The sequence below is a fragment of the Sorghum bicolor genome, chromosome 2, assembly GCF_000003195.3.
Source record: "Sorghum bicolor cultivar BTx623 chromosome 2, Sorghum_bicolor_NCBIv3, whole genome shotgun sequence".
Lineage (NCBI taxonomy): Eukaryota > Viridiplantae > Streptophyta > Magnoliopsida > Poales > Poaceae > Sorghum > Sorghum bicolor.
The window spans coordinates 45,394,151-45,411,054 of record NC_012871.2 but is presented as its reverse complement, the minus strand read 5'-3'; positions in this window follow the sequence as shown (position 1 = coordinate 45,411,054).

Genomic DNA, 16,904 nt, shown 5'->3' with positions numbered 1-16,904 from the left:
CACACATATACACACATATATATATATATATATATATATATATATATATATATATATATATATATATATATATATATATATATATATATATATATATATATATATATATATATATATATATATATATATATATATATATATATATATATATATATATATATATATATATATATATATATATATATATATATATATATATAAAACAAGAATATAAACAGGAATAGGAAATTTAAAATACCTTCGGACAAAGCAAATTGAAAATAACAACTATTTATTTGAAAATAACAACTATTTATTACAAGAATATAAACATGAATAGGAAATTGAAAATACACTCAAACATATATTATAGGGTTTTGCATAATGATACTGTATCTCTACTATTATACTAAAAATTAAGAAAGACTCTGTAAACAGAGAAATTGAGACAATGCAAACATAGTAGCTGTAACAAGGATGTTGGTATATAAAAATTAATGATTTTGGATCAAACTATTAATATATAAAAATTAATAATTTTGTAGACCAAATATAGTAGTTGTACCAAGCATGTTGATGACGTCGCTTAGCGCCTCGCATGTATCTTCCGGCGTAGACATTGCAATGTCCTAGAGCGTGTTGTTGTAGGCGAGAACGCCTCCACCGCGGATCAACCGCAACAGCCGCTCGGATCAGCCACAACAGCCGCTCGTGATATCCTGATGTTTGTCACAACAGCCAGCAGTCAGTCGTCAACAGCTACGGATCTAAACTTTAGATTTACAAAATAAAAATTTATGACATCAGAACGAGTGTGATACATGCTGGTCTGAGATCTGCAGCCTATTTTTGTATAATCAGCAACCTAGAGTATATCCAGCCTGAGCTTAGGTGCTTCACACATCAAACCTAATATACAAGTAATTTTCAATTGCTATCTAATTCAAACTATCGTCGATTCAATGTAGAAAGGGAATAATACGAATTCATTCTGATTTATCTCTAATATGCCGTGATGAGATATGACGTGATGACATACGCCGTGATGGATTAATAAACAAACCACTGCCGCCTGATGAGATAAGTCGTGAAGGATCAGCTGCCGCATGGATCATCCGCCGCGTGATGGATCAGCTTCTTGGCACCTTCTTGACTCCTGTCGCATGATGGATTAGCCGATCGACCGCAGCAGCCGCGGGCGTACGAGAGGATGGCTAAGACGTGACGTCCATTTGCTCGATCGCCGCCGCCGCCACTATGAGTTTAGATCTGTGGGTTTTTGTGAGCGCGTGAGGGGAAAAAGCTCGGGGAGTTTGATGCAGGCTTCAAACTTTCCTCTACCGTCGTTGGATTTGGTGATAGTTGGTTTTGAGACGTTGATTTTAATAGAGACAAAATCCTATGTGCGTTTTCTTAGGTACACAATGATTGAGGTCCTCATCGGGGGACGTTTTCTTTGGTGGACCAAGCATAATTCAATTGGATCAATTATAGTAGAGATAAGGTTAAGCAACAAACCACGTGTATCACACGTTTTCAATTGTTCAAAACGTTATTTTTAATTCAAATGCCTACAATTTCAGAATTCTCGGAATTCTCTCTGATTAAGAACATATGTTTAAATTTTAGTCAAACTATTTAGGCTTGGAATTTAACATTGCACAACTTCCTAAGTTCACAAATAAGTTTATCTTAAATTCATAGAGTGGGAGATAAAAATTGATTCTATAGATCATCATGTTATGTTTCTACTCCCTAACTTATAGCATATTCTTCAACTTGCTTCCCTATAATAAAAATATAACATATAAGTATCTCTCTTATATGACTAATAATAATATACAAATATATTTCATATAGAACCATGTTAGAATAAGTTCAATTCTAAGGATCCAAACAGGCCTAGTTTTTTTTCCTAACTTCTAAAATGTGGCTACCGAAAATTTGCATTAACTGACTATTTGCATTGTTTAAGTTACTAGGTAAATGCCCGTGCGTTTCAACAGAAAAAAATAATCTTAATACGATAATATAAGTATGAATATGTATTATATTGTTATCCCAAAAAGACATTGCAAGGGTGATGTCCACAATATCATATTGCACGAGCGAATCAACAACAAAAACAAATAAAATTGTAGATGTGTGTACATAGAGGCAGAGAGACCATTGGGTGAAACTAAGAGATTAATTTTATCCTGAGTGTATCATCTAATAAACCATAATAGCATATCTTCTTAACAACATCGTAAGGGTATTGACGTAGTAGGCACCGGCCGGCAATCATGTAGTCACTTGCAGTTTTTCTAGATGTGTTGGAAGTATCTTGTATATAAGTGGATTGTTAATATTTAAAGCTAAAGTATTATTGACTATCTTGAAAGAATATGTATCAATACAAGATATTACCTTATTTATGGAGTTAGAACCTCTTTATATACAATATTTTTTGTAAATATATCCTTTGTCCATACGAGATAATTCTATTCATCTTTCTATCAAGTTGTAACATTACATCTAAATCTACCTTTCTGGCTCATTGTTGAATTAGATTAGACCAGCAAATAACCTTTCACAATTTGCAGGGGTAACCAACAGAAAAATCACCATATCATAACCCACAACCAAGGACCTGTGTGCAAACACCAAAAATTTTACAATTTAGAATGAATTGTACTACGATTCACAACCAAGGACTGAATGGCAAACTGAAAATTGTCAAGATCTTGTATGATGGCAAAGATGGACAATAAATTGCAATAAATCAGCGTCTCTCATCTCCAGGCATCATGCCAACTGCCAACAGTTGAAATCATAGTTATTTTAGAATATAATCATATAAAAGATCTTGCATCACATGATCTAAAAGACTATGTGCTTACCTTTCAAAACTGATAGCTTATGATTTGGTCCTTGAAATAATTTGCCTATCATTTGCTAGTAAACCAAAAACAGCCTGCAAATGACAATAAAAGTAATTTGTGAAAACAAACACGGTTCATAAAAATGGCTAATGGAAAACAATCCTTTGAAAGAGAAAAGAAATGGTATCGTCACAAAAGAATTGCAAAGAAAAAAAAGCTCAATAGATACATCTTAATAGTTTACACAAACAATTGATTATTTAGAAAAAAATAGGTATTACAACATGCTTTTACTATCTTGATCTTATATTCAACCATATAGGTTAGAGATCAAGGCAGAACTTTAATCATGCTCCTCTATTCATCAATGGCCCGACTTTACATCAAAACCACTATCAATTTTGAGTCACTTAAAGGCATTACCAAGCTAGTGTGTCAATGTAATGAATGGATCCTACTATTACATAAAGGCATGTGCTTAACTAAAAGAATACTGATTATTTTTTATTAATTCAGCACAGAGTAACTATATTGCAAATAAATTGTTATAAATAGATATCAAATTAACAGCTATCTACATGTAGCAGATAATTTTTTATGTACATGGCATTTTAACCTAGTACAACCCTTTGATTTGATTCATTGCAACCAAATCAAACATCACAGAACCAACGCTCACAACCTTACAGGGACCTTCCTATTCAAATCCGAGGGAGATGGGAGTCTCACCTTGGGACTGTAGGGTGTTTCTGGCACGAGAGTAGGCATGAAAACGGATTGGATCGGTGCGGATAATGCCTTTTCCATATCCTAATCCGCTTTTCTTTGTCGGATTCGGTGCGGAGCGGATAATACACGGATGCGGATGTGGATACGGTTTTTTTCGGTAGTCGGAATTGGTACGGATATGGAGCGGAAACGGATCGGAGACGGATTTTATAGTCGAGTAACATGTGCATACGTAGAGAATTATATGCTTGTCAAGAATTTATTTAGTACAGAACAAGAATAGACAATAGATAATAATCTTGCATTGCATTCCATGTTGCTGCTCTCACACTAATAATTAACATTTAACATGATATCTTCACTAAAAAGTAATAAGTTATTAGCCAATAAATAATAGCATCTAGCAAATTTCTTAATTTAAAAATTAGAACATTAAACAACCACATCATAAAATAAAATTCCCCAGCTAACAAACTTTTTAAAATCCTAAATTCTTTAGTCTTGGAAGAAAACCTTCGGATATCCTATTTTAAACATCGGATAATCCGCATAAAATTCGCGGATAATCCATATCCGCCTAGATTTTACCTATTCCATATCATACTCCGTATCCGCAGACAATCGGATTCGGATTATCCGTATCCGTACGGATTTTAAAAGTTCTTCTCCATATCCTCAAAATTCGGATTCGGATCGGATCGGATCGGTTCGGAGAATTATCCACACCATTTTCACCCCTACACGAGAGTCTTCGACGTTGTTTGGCGTGGACACGTGAGTTGACACCACAGCCTTGGATGTAAACCGAAGTGGTGGCCCGAATTCCATCCTTTCACTAAATTTGAGAAACATGAAAGATCAAATGCTAACTCAAAACTCAAAGTTGAAGGGACAAAAACCTGTGTAGCATAACAATTAGGCAAGTATTTATCAATGAGGCCTTTTTAGTTTCAAGACAAAAAGTTTTTAGGTGTCACATCAAATATGTCGGCACATATTTGAAGTACTAAACATAGACTAATAAAAAAAATTACATAGCTTGCCTGGAAACTATGAGACAAATTTATTAAGCCTAATTAATCCGGCATTAGCACATGTGGGTTACTGTAGCAGTTATGGCTATTCATGGGCTAATTAGGCTTAAAAAATTCGTCTCGCGAATTACAACCAAACTGTGGAATCAGTTTTGTTTTCGTCTACATTTAATGCTCTATGCATATGTCCAAAGATTCTATGTGATAGATAAAAAGTTTTTGGGTGGAGAACTAAACAAGGCTTGACTAAGTGAAGCAAATCATCACCAATCAAGAGAAATAAACCCTCTTTGATCATGGTTTAGAGTCATTCACATGATTTTTGAGTGAAGTAGCAGCTCATTTATTGTGATTGTCACAAGGACACATCATAGGCCTTGTTTAGTTCCAAAAATTTTCAAGATTCTCCGTCATATCGAATCTTGCGGGACATGCATAAAGCATTAAATATAGACAAAAACTAAAACTAATTACACAGTTTACCTGTAAATCACGAGATGAACTTTTTTAATTCTAGTTAGTCTATAATTAAATAATAATTGTTAAATAAAGCCCAAAGTGCTACACAAAATTTTTCGCGAACTAAACCAGACCATGTAGTACTCGTAGTTGGATAGTAACAGATGATGAACGGAATAGAATCACGATAAAAGAGGAAAGATTTAGAAAAAATAAATAAATCAGAGATAAACAGATCTGGCAGTAGCCTCCACAAAGGGCCTAGACTATTTTGATAGCAATTTAAGGAGAATGTGACTATACCTATGGGATTAAATTGAAATAGAATGACTGAACTCCCAGCTTTGTTTTTAGCAAATTTAGTGGGTGCTCTGTTGTTTTGTTTTTAGCAGATTTAGCGGAAGCAGTACTACAATTCAAAGAAAAGAAAAAACATATACTTCGTTGCTAAAGGGCATGGCTCAATTGGTTCGTTCCTAAGTGTGTGCAAACCAAAAAGAAAAGGCAAAACAGGATCATTCAAGTGCATAATTACAAAATAGACATAGATCACCCATATCAGTTTACCTGAAACTCGAGTCCAGATTCAGATTCAGATTCAGTTCATGAAGTTTAACTCTCTCAGTTTCAGAGGTACTGACAGAGTTACTTTGGTCAAGTCGGATCTAACGAAAGAAAAAAACTTAGATTTCATTGCCTTATCAGAAACTGGTAGAGCCAATTTCCCGCAATCCACTTTGAATAATATTTGCGCAGGCAGAGATTTTCTTTGGCATTGCATGGCTCCGCGAGGTAGGTCTGGTGGCATGATTCTAGGTATACATTTATTATCTTTTGATATTGGGGAAATCGAGGAAGGGGATTTTTTTATACGGTTCAAGGTTAGACATAGGGAAGCTGATTTTAAATTTAACCTGATTTCGGTCTATGGACCAGCACAGTTGGATCAAAAGTCACATTTCTTATCTGAAATTGTACGTGTATGTTCAAACGAAACTTTACCTATTGTCATAGGTGGTGACTTTAACATTATTCGAAGACCAGATGAGAAAAACAACGACATTTATAATGATAGGTGGCCTTTTTTGTTTAATGCGGTGATTGATTCTTTAAATCTTAGAGAAATAGAAATGTCAGGTAGAAAATTCACGTGGGCTAACCATTTACAGAATCAAACTTTTGAAAAATTAGACAGGGTCTTAGTTTGCACAGATTTTGAAACTAAGTACCCGCTTACCACTGTAATTGCTTTGACTAGGGAGATCTCTGACCACACACCTCTCCTTTTCTCCACAAATAATCCGTCCTCATCTTATCAATATCAATTCAAGTTTGAATTGGGTTGGTTGCTGAGGGATGGATTTTGTGAAATGGTTAGTGATGTGTGGCAAAGTACACTAGTTGATGGCTCACCTATAGAGAGGTGGCAAGCTAAGATAAGAAGGCTTCGTCAATACCTCAGAGGATGGGCAAAAAATGTAAGTGGTGCTTACAAGAAAGAAAAGACAACCATTCTAAATAAACTAGATGAACTGGATAAGAAAGCAGAATCTGCCACCCTTAATGGATTAGAACTAGATCTAAAACATGTGCTAAATGAAAGACTGGCAGAGCTTCTTCGAGAGGAAGAACTTAAATGGTACCAGAGGGCTAAAGTCAAACATCTTTTGGAAGGCGATGCAAATACAAAATACTATCACCTGCTAGCTAATGGTAGACATCGAAAAACTCATATTTTCCAGTTGGAAGATGGGAATAACATAATAAGTGGTGATGCTCAACTCAAAGGGCATATCACCAAATATTATAAAAACTTGTTTGGTCCATCAGAGAACTCTAATGTTACATTGGATGAGTCACAAACAGTTGATATTCCCCAGGTCTCTACTCTAGAAAATGAGTATTTAACAGATACCTTCTCACAAGAGGAGGTGAGGGTTGCGATTTTCCAAATGGAGCATAATAAGGCACCTGGTCCAGATGGTTTCCCTCCAGAATTTTATCAGGTCTTCTGGAATTTAATCAAAGATGATCTGATGGCTCTGTTCATGGATTTCCATCAGGGAACACTTCCACTAAATCGTCTCAATTTTGGAACCATAATTCTTTTACCTAAAAAGAAGGATGCGAAAGTAATTCAACAATATAGGCCTATTTGTTTGTTGAATGTTTCTTTCAAAATCTTTACCAAAGTTGCAACCAATAGACTATCTACCATAGCACAGAAAATAATTAGACCGACTCAAACAGCTTTCCTACCAGGAAGAAATATCATGGAGGGTGCAGTTATACTTCATGAAACGATACACGAACTTCACTCCAAAAAAAAAGATGGTGTCATCTTCAAAATAGACTTTGAAAAGGCATATGACAAGGTTAAATGGAGTTTTCTACAACAAACACTAAGGATGAAAGGCTTCTCACAAAAATGGTGTGAATGGGTGGAAAGTTTCACTCAAGGGGGTAATGTCAATATTAAGGTTAATGATCAATTAGGTTCCTACTTCCCAGACAGAAAAGGCTTACGAACAGGTGATCCCATGTCCCCTATATTATTTAATATATGTGGTTGACAATGTTGGCCATACTGATCACTAGAGCAAAGGAGGCGGGGCAGGTCGAAGGGGTTATTCCTAATCTAATCCATGATGGTTTGTCTATCCTTCAGTATGCGGATGACACAGTAATTTTCATGAGCCACGATGCTGAAAAAGCTGTGAATATGAAACTTTTGCTTAGCACCTTTGAACAACTATCGGGGCTTAAAATAAATTTTCATAAAAGTGAAATCTTTTGCTTTGGCAAAGCAAAAGAACATGAGATGTTTTATTCGCAAACTTTCGGATGCGTGATTGGTAATTACCCCTTTAGATACCTTGGTTTACCTATGAATACTAGGAAACTAAACAATAAAGATTGGAAAACAATTGAGGATAGGATCGAAAAGAGACTTAGTGGATGGAAAGGCAAAATGCTTTCTGTGGGGGGACGACTTGTTTTGTTAAACTCGGTGCTCTCAAGTTTACCGATGTTTATGATGTCTTTTTTTGAAATGCCGAAAGGCGTTTTAGAAAAGATAGACTACTTTAGGTCACGCTTTTATTGGCAAAGTGACCAACATAAACGGAAATATAGACTAGCCAAATGGGAAGTTTTATGTCAACCCAAAGAACAGGGGGGTTTAGGCATAAAAAACTTGGAAATACAAAACAAATGCTTGCTCAGTAAATGGCTATTTAAGTTGTTGAATGAAGAAGGTATGTGGCAGGAACTTTTAAGGAATAAATATATCAAAGATAAGACTTTAGGGAGCTGTGTTAAAAAACCAACAGACTCTCATTTTTGGAAAAGTTTAATGAATGTTAAAGACTCTTTTATGGACTTTGGCTCGTTTAAAGTGAGAGATGGGTCTCAAACTAGGTTCTGGATAGACACTTGGTTAGGAAATAAACCCCTTAAGGATAAATTTCCTGCGTTGTTTAATATAGTAAGGAGAAAACAAGATTCTGTGGCACAAGTGATTAGCTCTTCACCACTAAATATTTCTTTTCGGCGAAATTTAGTGGGGGCAAACCTAACAAACTGGTACAGAATTGTTGCCTCTTTACAGAATATTAACTTACTAGAGGAAAAAGATGTCTTTGTGTGGAGCTTGAATATATCCGGAAGCTTTACGGTCAAGTCTATGTATGCTGTGTTAATTAACAATGGGGTTAGAGTGTCACAAGACTTATGGGAAATTAAAATACCTCTGAAAATAAAAATTTTCATGTGGTATCTAAAGAAAGGTGTGATCTTAACTAAGGATAACTTAGTTAGGCGAAACTGGAATGGGGATAGAAAATGTTGCTTCTGTCACTCTCCAGAATCCATACAACATCTTTTTTTAGACTGTGTTTATTCCAAATTCTTATGGCGTGCTGTACATATACTTTTTGGAATTTCACCCCCTAGGGACATAAATGACCTTTTTATTAGGTGGTCAAAAGTAGCAACCAAAAAGTATAATACATTGTTATTAACTGCAGCATCTGCACTCTGTTGGGCAATTTGGATAACCAGGAACGAGGTGGTTTTTGACAAATGCAGACCAAAATCTTTTTTGCAGGTTCTTTTCAGGGGAACGCATTGGCTTCGGCAATGGGCAAGATTGCAGCGGCATGATGATCTGCGGGATCAACTGATGACCGCAGGACAACACTTAGAGACATCAGCTCTGCAATTTTTTAGTTCCAATGGATGGTTATCAACAAGACATATTGGTCATGCTTAGTCTGAACCTTATTTTGTTTCGGTTACCTGTTTGGTTGGCTGTAAACCTTGCTTGCAGCATGTGAGTTTGCCTTCGGGTAAAACTTTGTAATAATTGGTCTGATTCTATCTGCGGATAGATGAAGCCGGATACGAACTATCCATTATCTAAAAAAAAAGTATTTAGTGTCCAGTTACTGTACCATTGCAACAAATAATATGTTTTTCGTCGGCGCATACACTACACTTGCGAACAACCCCAAATTTATGTATTGCCTTATAGGTGAAATCCATTTAAATTGAGCTTCAAAGTTTGACAAAAACACTGCCCTTCAGGCATTCAGTTTCAAATTCCAACGACAGCGGCTAACTGATTAATTTCTTTTGTACTGTCAGAAACAAATGTGTTTATCTAAACTCCAAACTTGGTACTTTTGAAGCATACTAAACAATTAATCAAAAGCGAGTCATAGAGTTATTACTCAGTGTTATCCTCTGTCGATTGTTCATGTGCATAACTCTCCATCTCATGATCCTCTGAGCCTTCAGTAGCACCAAACATTTCACTGGACCTCAAGGCAATGTTTACAACGTCCTCCCATGCCTCTGTAGCTATTCATGAATTGTTTAGTCCATAGTTTAGCCGATAGAATTTCTTAGATTACAAGTGCAATGCGTGAGTCAAAATTTGACTGAGGCCTGTAACCTGTGATGCTCGACATAATATTAGCAACATCAATCCGATTGAGTCAAAATTTGACAGAGGCCTGTAGCCTGTGATGCTCGACAATAGCAGCATCGATCCGATTGAGCATGTAGCGGCTGGCGAAGCTGACTCGCCATCGATATGTTTTTTTCTCATGACTCGCCATCGATATGGTTTTTTTCATTAGGTTGAACACACTACATAAATGGAAGTGACAATCTCGAGTTCAAATCTAGAAGAGAACTCAACTTGCAGGCACCAACACAACACAGAGTAGGACCGTTGACGATCGATAACGTCAATATTTATTAGAACTTTAGACACAAGGAAACACATGAAAATACATTAGTCTAGGGTTTAATTTGACAATTTTTACGAATTTTGCATATTCTGTACTTTCCAGGATTTATTTGACAGAGAGCTAAAAAGAGGGATTCTAGTGCATATTTACCACGAAACTCATCCACGACAGAAAACATCACGAGAAGACTCAGAAAGGGTAGAAGACACCCAAAGGAACGAGAGCCGCGGAGGAGAAAAAGTGGGGTCGGCCGGCCCCACCCTGGGGCCGGTCGGCGCCCTGTTTCGGTCGATGCCCGTCGCCTTCTGGAGTCTTCCTCCCACGCATCCTTGGAAGCCAAGCAAAGTATCCCTCCGTTGATTTTAAGTCGGTTTGATCCGACGGTGCACACAAGATGAAGACGTGGATCGCTGACGTGGCGGTTCCTTGCCCCCTACTCCACCTCAGCCTATATAGTGACGCCCAAGGCTCCCCCAAGAGGCATTCTACACTCCGGTACTTTATATTCTCTATATAATTAGGGTTAGGGTCCCTCTAGTTGTTCTAGTTCTAGTTCATCTAGATCTAGTTCATCTAGATGTAGCAATTAGGAGAGACTAGTTCTTCTAGATCTAGTCTTGTTTAGAGATTAGAGAGATTGAGTAGAGGAGTAGAGATTCTGAAGGAGTTCCGGCATGTCGGCGCTTCTTTGTGGTTGTATTTGTCTGGATTCAGTTCCCTCATCCGGAGCTGCGTTCTGAGGTACTTTTGTACTTACCCTTAAGTAAGCAACTTGTTCTTATCGTTCTTTGGTTCACAACTCATATTGAGTGCTTTGATCTTGGTCGTAACTTGGTTGAAATAGTATTTCGTAGTGTAGGCGTGGTGCCTAGGATAGGTTTACTTGTGAATGTCCCCTGATCAGCCGAGCAGTGGTAGTTCGCGTAGGTGACTTTATAGCTGCGTTGATTCGTCCGTAGTCCACTTCGTGTTGATAGGTCTGATAGGCTTATAGGTGCCCTGGTAGGAGATTACTTTGATTCTTCTCCTATTCGGGGTTACTTGTCCGATAAGACGATATTATGCAAAGTTTACCGGAGCCGGAACCAGAGTGCATTAGCTATTTCCTTTTTCTTGATATGATCTAGCCTAATTGTAGGGTTAAGTCTATATACTATGTTATCATCACAACTGTTCCATGTGGATACGATATTTAAAACCTCCGGATAAAATGTGACACTGGTATGATATCTGTGCGCTTACGGATAATCATATTTAATATTTAAATGGAGTGTAGTTAATTTATACCAACAAGGACCAACCGAGCCGACCTGCGCCCCGCATCTGGTGGCACCTTCGCCGCTCGAGCGCGCGCGCTCACGGGTGAAGCACAGGCGGCCGCTAGGTTGGTCGGTTGGCCGATGGTTTCAGCCGCGGCGCTGGCGGGCGTGGTTGTGGCGTGCGTCGTGCTCTTCATCCCCATGGGGCAGGCTGGCTGGCACCTCAGCCGCAACAAGGTGCTCTTCTTCTCCGATGCGCTCTTCATTTCGCTCACGGTCGGGGTCCACCTATCCCCATACATGGATTCTGCAAGATGGAGACCAAGAAGCCAAGATGGGAGAGCCAGGGGGATATAGACAGGCGGGGATATAAATCGACATACCAGATGCATTCCCAAGACTGAGTAGGCGGCGGCCTGCCATGGTCCTGCAGAAGCACGGAGCGCCGGAGCTGTGACACTGCGCGATGGCCGGGACAGGGGCGTAGGGTGGGGCGGCGCGACGACGATGTTGTCGTCTCCTGGTTGCCCTAGGGTTCCGGCGGAGGTGGTTCGAACCTGCAGTGTGATGGGGCAAGAGGAGCAGGCAGACGTCATGGAGGAACCGACGATGGCGGCACCCTTGGCCGCGGTTGAGCGCGTCGTCGTTGTGTCAGGGCGTTCGGCGGCAAGGGTCCGGCGAAGGTCATGGGGACTCGCGACTCGTGTGGTCAAAGCGGGTCGGGGCAGGTGTGTGGGGTCGAGGAGGCAGGGGAGTCGGAGGCACGATTTGGGCGAGGGAGTGCATGGCGACGGTGCGAGAGCGAGGGGAAGGGAGTGGTGTGGACAATTGCGTTTGTTGTGTGCCCGTGTTTTAGTTGTAGAGATTTTTAGTTTGTTAGAATATCATCAAGTGAGGTTACAATTTGGAGTTCGTTCATCTATACTTCTATAAATACTTCAGAAAAAGTAACCGACTCTGTTCCACTTACCCTTTTGGGCTGAAGTTTTATCTTGGGCTTTAGCAATTGGCACCCCATGGATATCCTAAATAACTATCTGCATCTAATTAATATCCGACATAACAAATCAGATCGATTTGCTAAAAAAGACTAATCAGATCGAATATTTACTGTCTATTTAGAACAGTAAATCTACATCTCACTCGGGTGAAACTTGGATGCTGCTCACTCGATTTCGGACGGATCCATCATGAAGCCGCTGACCGCACGCAGGAGTCGCTGCCGCGTGGCCTCACCCTTGTCCGCATGCTTTCCACCTCACCACACGCACTCTCTGCAGCACGCACGTGAAATTCGAACACTCCTCCTTTCTCTCTCTCTCTCCCCATCCCCTTCCTTGCTCTGCTTCGGTGCCGAGCGCCATGGCCGGTCGGCGCCGAACTCCCAACCGCTACCACCAGCTTTCACCTCCCCTAGCTGCTCCCCCAACGGCCTTGTTGTTCCGATGCCACCATGGCCCAAGCACCAAGCTGCCATAGACGCCGCGACACGAGCCCCTGCGGCCATGTCGTCCTGTCGTCGCCATCTCCAAGCCGAGCGTCCATGTTGACGAGCGACCGCCACTGCAGTCTTGTGCAATTGATTCAATTTAGTTACAGATTACATCTCACTGTATCATAATTTACTACTGCTTTTTTAGTGTAAATTATATGTTCAATTGGTGTAAATTGATTGGTTGTTATTTTTTCCTTTTATTATGAAATTTGTATGTTTTATTTGAATTTTTTAGTTTGCATTTGCATTTCTTTCTGTTATATTTGAGTTTCTTTCAATTTGCCTCCCATAGAACAGATCTGTTAATTTTTCTTTTATTTTTATTTGCATTTTTGTATGTTTTATTGTTTTTCATTTGAATTTATTCAATTTGTATTTTATAAACATAATCTGTTAATTTGTTTTTTATGTGGTTCATTGAATTTGGATCTTGTGGTTTTAAAAACTCGGGTGATTAGTCATTCGATTTTGTCTTCCTTGCATAATCGAGTGAATTTTATCCTTACCTCACTCGAGTGATAGGAGGCCATAAATCACCTGAGTCTGCGGTAGACAGACCCATTTAGAACGTATGAGTTTTTTTTTCTGTGTTTGTTCATGTGAAATTGAATTGTTTTTTGTGAAATTCCTTTGTGATTCCTGCGAATTTAGGGGTGTTTAGTTCCCCTTTTTTCCTATTTTTTTTGCAAAATAGAACTAAACACCATGCAATTTTTTTGACAAAAAGGTTGTTATTCTCCATTTTGGATTTTGGCCTCAAGAGGCCAAAAAAACCTAAAATGAGCCTCAAGAGGCTCTCATGAGGGCAATAAATTTTGTATTTTGGATGAAACTAAACATATCCTTGAAAATTTTGACATTTTGCATTCCACCATTCCAAAATAGTTGGCATTTTGTATTTTTTTGAAACTAAACACCCCTTTTATGTGCTTCAAATAGACTCTTAATGTGCAACGGATATTGGTCGTCTTATAACTGATATCCAAGGAAATATCGTAGTGTCAAAGCCTTAGAGGCTGCTAGAAGTATTTCCCATATATCTTTTTTTTCCAAGAAGCGATTTCTCAGGTTTTAGAACTTAGAACCAATGTTACACGGATACTCCAAGGGAGGTGACGTATCCGTATCCGATACTCGTCGGATACGCGGATACGGATACTCGGATACACCATTTTAGTGGATTTTCTTTTGAGGAAGTGTGTATCCGCGTATCCAATACGTATTGTATCCGATACTCGTACCCGTACTCGTGTAACGTAGCTTAGAACCCTTTAAGGCTAAAGCCCACACCCTCCTCTTTGGTGGCAAGGTAGCTGCAGCTCTCGATCAGCTAGATGCAACTGCTGATATGTTTGCTGAAGAGGCAAGATGAGCAAGCATCTAATTCACGACTTTTCTCTTGCCAAGCACTTCCTCGTTATCCAACTCGTAATATCAAGCATATACTAGAAAACATAGATTGGGGTGACATTATCCCCATCTCTCTATTACATGTTTTGTGATGCCATGAATGTTTATTTTTTAAAAAAAATCAAACAAAGATCCTATATATGGTTACAATATTTTAAGTCCAAGCTTTTGCATCAAGACACAGAGTTGTTACACGAACAGAACATTTGGCTTCATTAACACATGTTTAACTTTTTGTAGTCAATATTTATCTAGGTGACCTGCTTAGTAGGCTGGCCAGCAGAAATTGTTCCATTGTACACTGGAACAATATTGTGATCTTCTTTTTCTTTTTTAGCGTAAAAATGGTAGTGAGGGCACCACCAACCGGGGTACGGGGGCAGCACCTGCTGTTGGCCCTAGGGTAAAAGGACCGAAACACATAGGAAGCTGTGCTCTGTAGCCGACAGACTCCCAGCAAATTTGGTCTTGTGTAAATCCGAAAAGTTTTTAAATTTTGACATTGCAGCATTTTCGTTTTTATTTGACAAACATTGTCCAATCGATCAAGGAATAACTAAGCTTAAAAGATTCGTCTTGCGATTTATAGACAAACTGTGCAATTAGTTTTTGTTTTTATCTATATTCAATGCTCCATGCATGTGGCGCAAGATTCGATGTGACGGAAAATCTTGAAAAGTTTTTAGTTTTTGGCGTAAGATTAGTTTTTGTAAACTTTTTCAGATTTCCCATCACATCGAATCTTGCAGCACATGCATAGAGCATTAAATATAGATAAAAAAAATAACTAATTGCACGGTTTACTTGTAATTTGCGAGACGAATCTTTTGAGCCTAGTTAGTCTATGATTGAATAATATTTGTCAAATACAAACGAAAGTGCTACAGTGTCCATTTTGCAAAAAAAAATTGGAACTAAACAAGGCCTATTTTTGCATGACAAAGCAGAAAGCGAAAGCAATTGCTAAGTGAGAGAGAGAGGAGAGGAGAAAGTGGTTCAGAAGGAGAATACATATTTTTTAGGTTAAAAAGTAATTTTTATTATGATGCAAGCATATAGAGATCTTTAATAATAAGTAACTAGGGCTGTCTCCTTGCTAGAAAAAATAAAAGACTTTTTTTTTTACAAAATGAGACTCAAGAATAGTCAAGATTCAAATGGGAAAATTAGTCGTGTATATCATCCACCGAAAACTTGTGAGCGTGGCAGTTTGGGCACATGGATAGCATGAACAACAATATAGCTCTCTCGTTGGAACACCTTATATCGATAATTTGAGATAGCATACAATCTAGCAAGTTCATTTATTTTTTCGGTAAGCCTAGGGCCTGGATGTCCCGTCTTAGGTCAGCGTCCGGACACGGCTCCTGTTTGTAAACCCGTCGCGACTTGTTTTATAAAATCGAATCAAAATAGAATGGAGTCTGTGCGCCCACATATAGGAGAGCACACCCACTGCACCCACACCTATAGGAGAGCACGCCCACTGCGCCCCCGCATACAAGAGAGCACGCCCACTACGCCTCATGTCACCACACTCCTATGCCCCCTGCTCCCAACCTCGACTACGCAGCGCCCTCGGCCCAGCGTCCATCCTGCTCTGGAGGTAGCGTCCGTCCTTAGGGAGCTCCCCCGCTTGTGCCCGACACACACAATTCTCTTGTCCTGCGCCCATTGCCCATCGCTCGTTCGTATGGATGCCCTACTGGCTCTAGGAGATATGATGGAGCAGAAGGTGGGAGGATACATGCAACACTCAATCTATTTTTGAAACATTCAAATACAACTATTGCAACATATGTCTGAAGGCAGTTGAAATACTAGAAACATGCTTTTAAAACACTTGAAAAAACGCCCCTAAAACACACTTGAAAACCAACATCGAGATAAACGCAACTACAACATGCGTCCCGAAACACAGATGAAACATACATCTGAAACATTTGAAACAAATTAAAACATACTATTTCAACATGTGCGAACATCTCCGATTTACTTTTACAACATCCATATGTTTCAACTGCAACATACCTCTACAGCATCTAAAATAATTGAAAGATACAATTGCAATATAGGAGGAGGGAGAAAAGAGACTAGTGTGGGGACGCCATGGCCGCTAGATCTGAGGGCACTAGGAGGGGGTGTGAGGGAAGGAGTCACGTGGTGGGGAGGAAGATGTTGTGGTGGGAAAGGCTCGTGATGGGCGCTAGGAGCTGCCGGTGTGAGGGAAGGAGCCGCGTGGTGGGGAGAAAGATGTTGTGCTGGGAAAGGCTCGTGATCACCATGCAGTCGGAGTCGGGGGATAGGACGCCATGGAGGCTGCCGGACTTAAGGGAAGGCACATGTGGAGGAAGGGGTGGCTAGATCCATAGAGGGGAGAGGAGGTTTGCTCGAACCGCCATGGAGTGGGGGAGTGG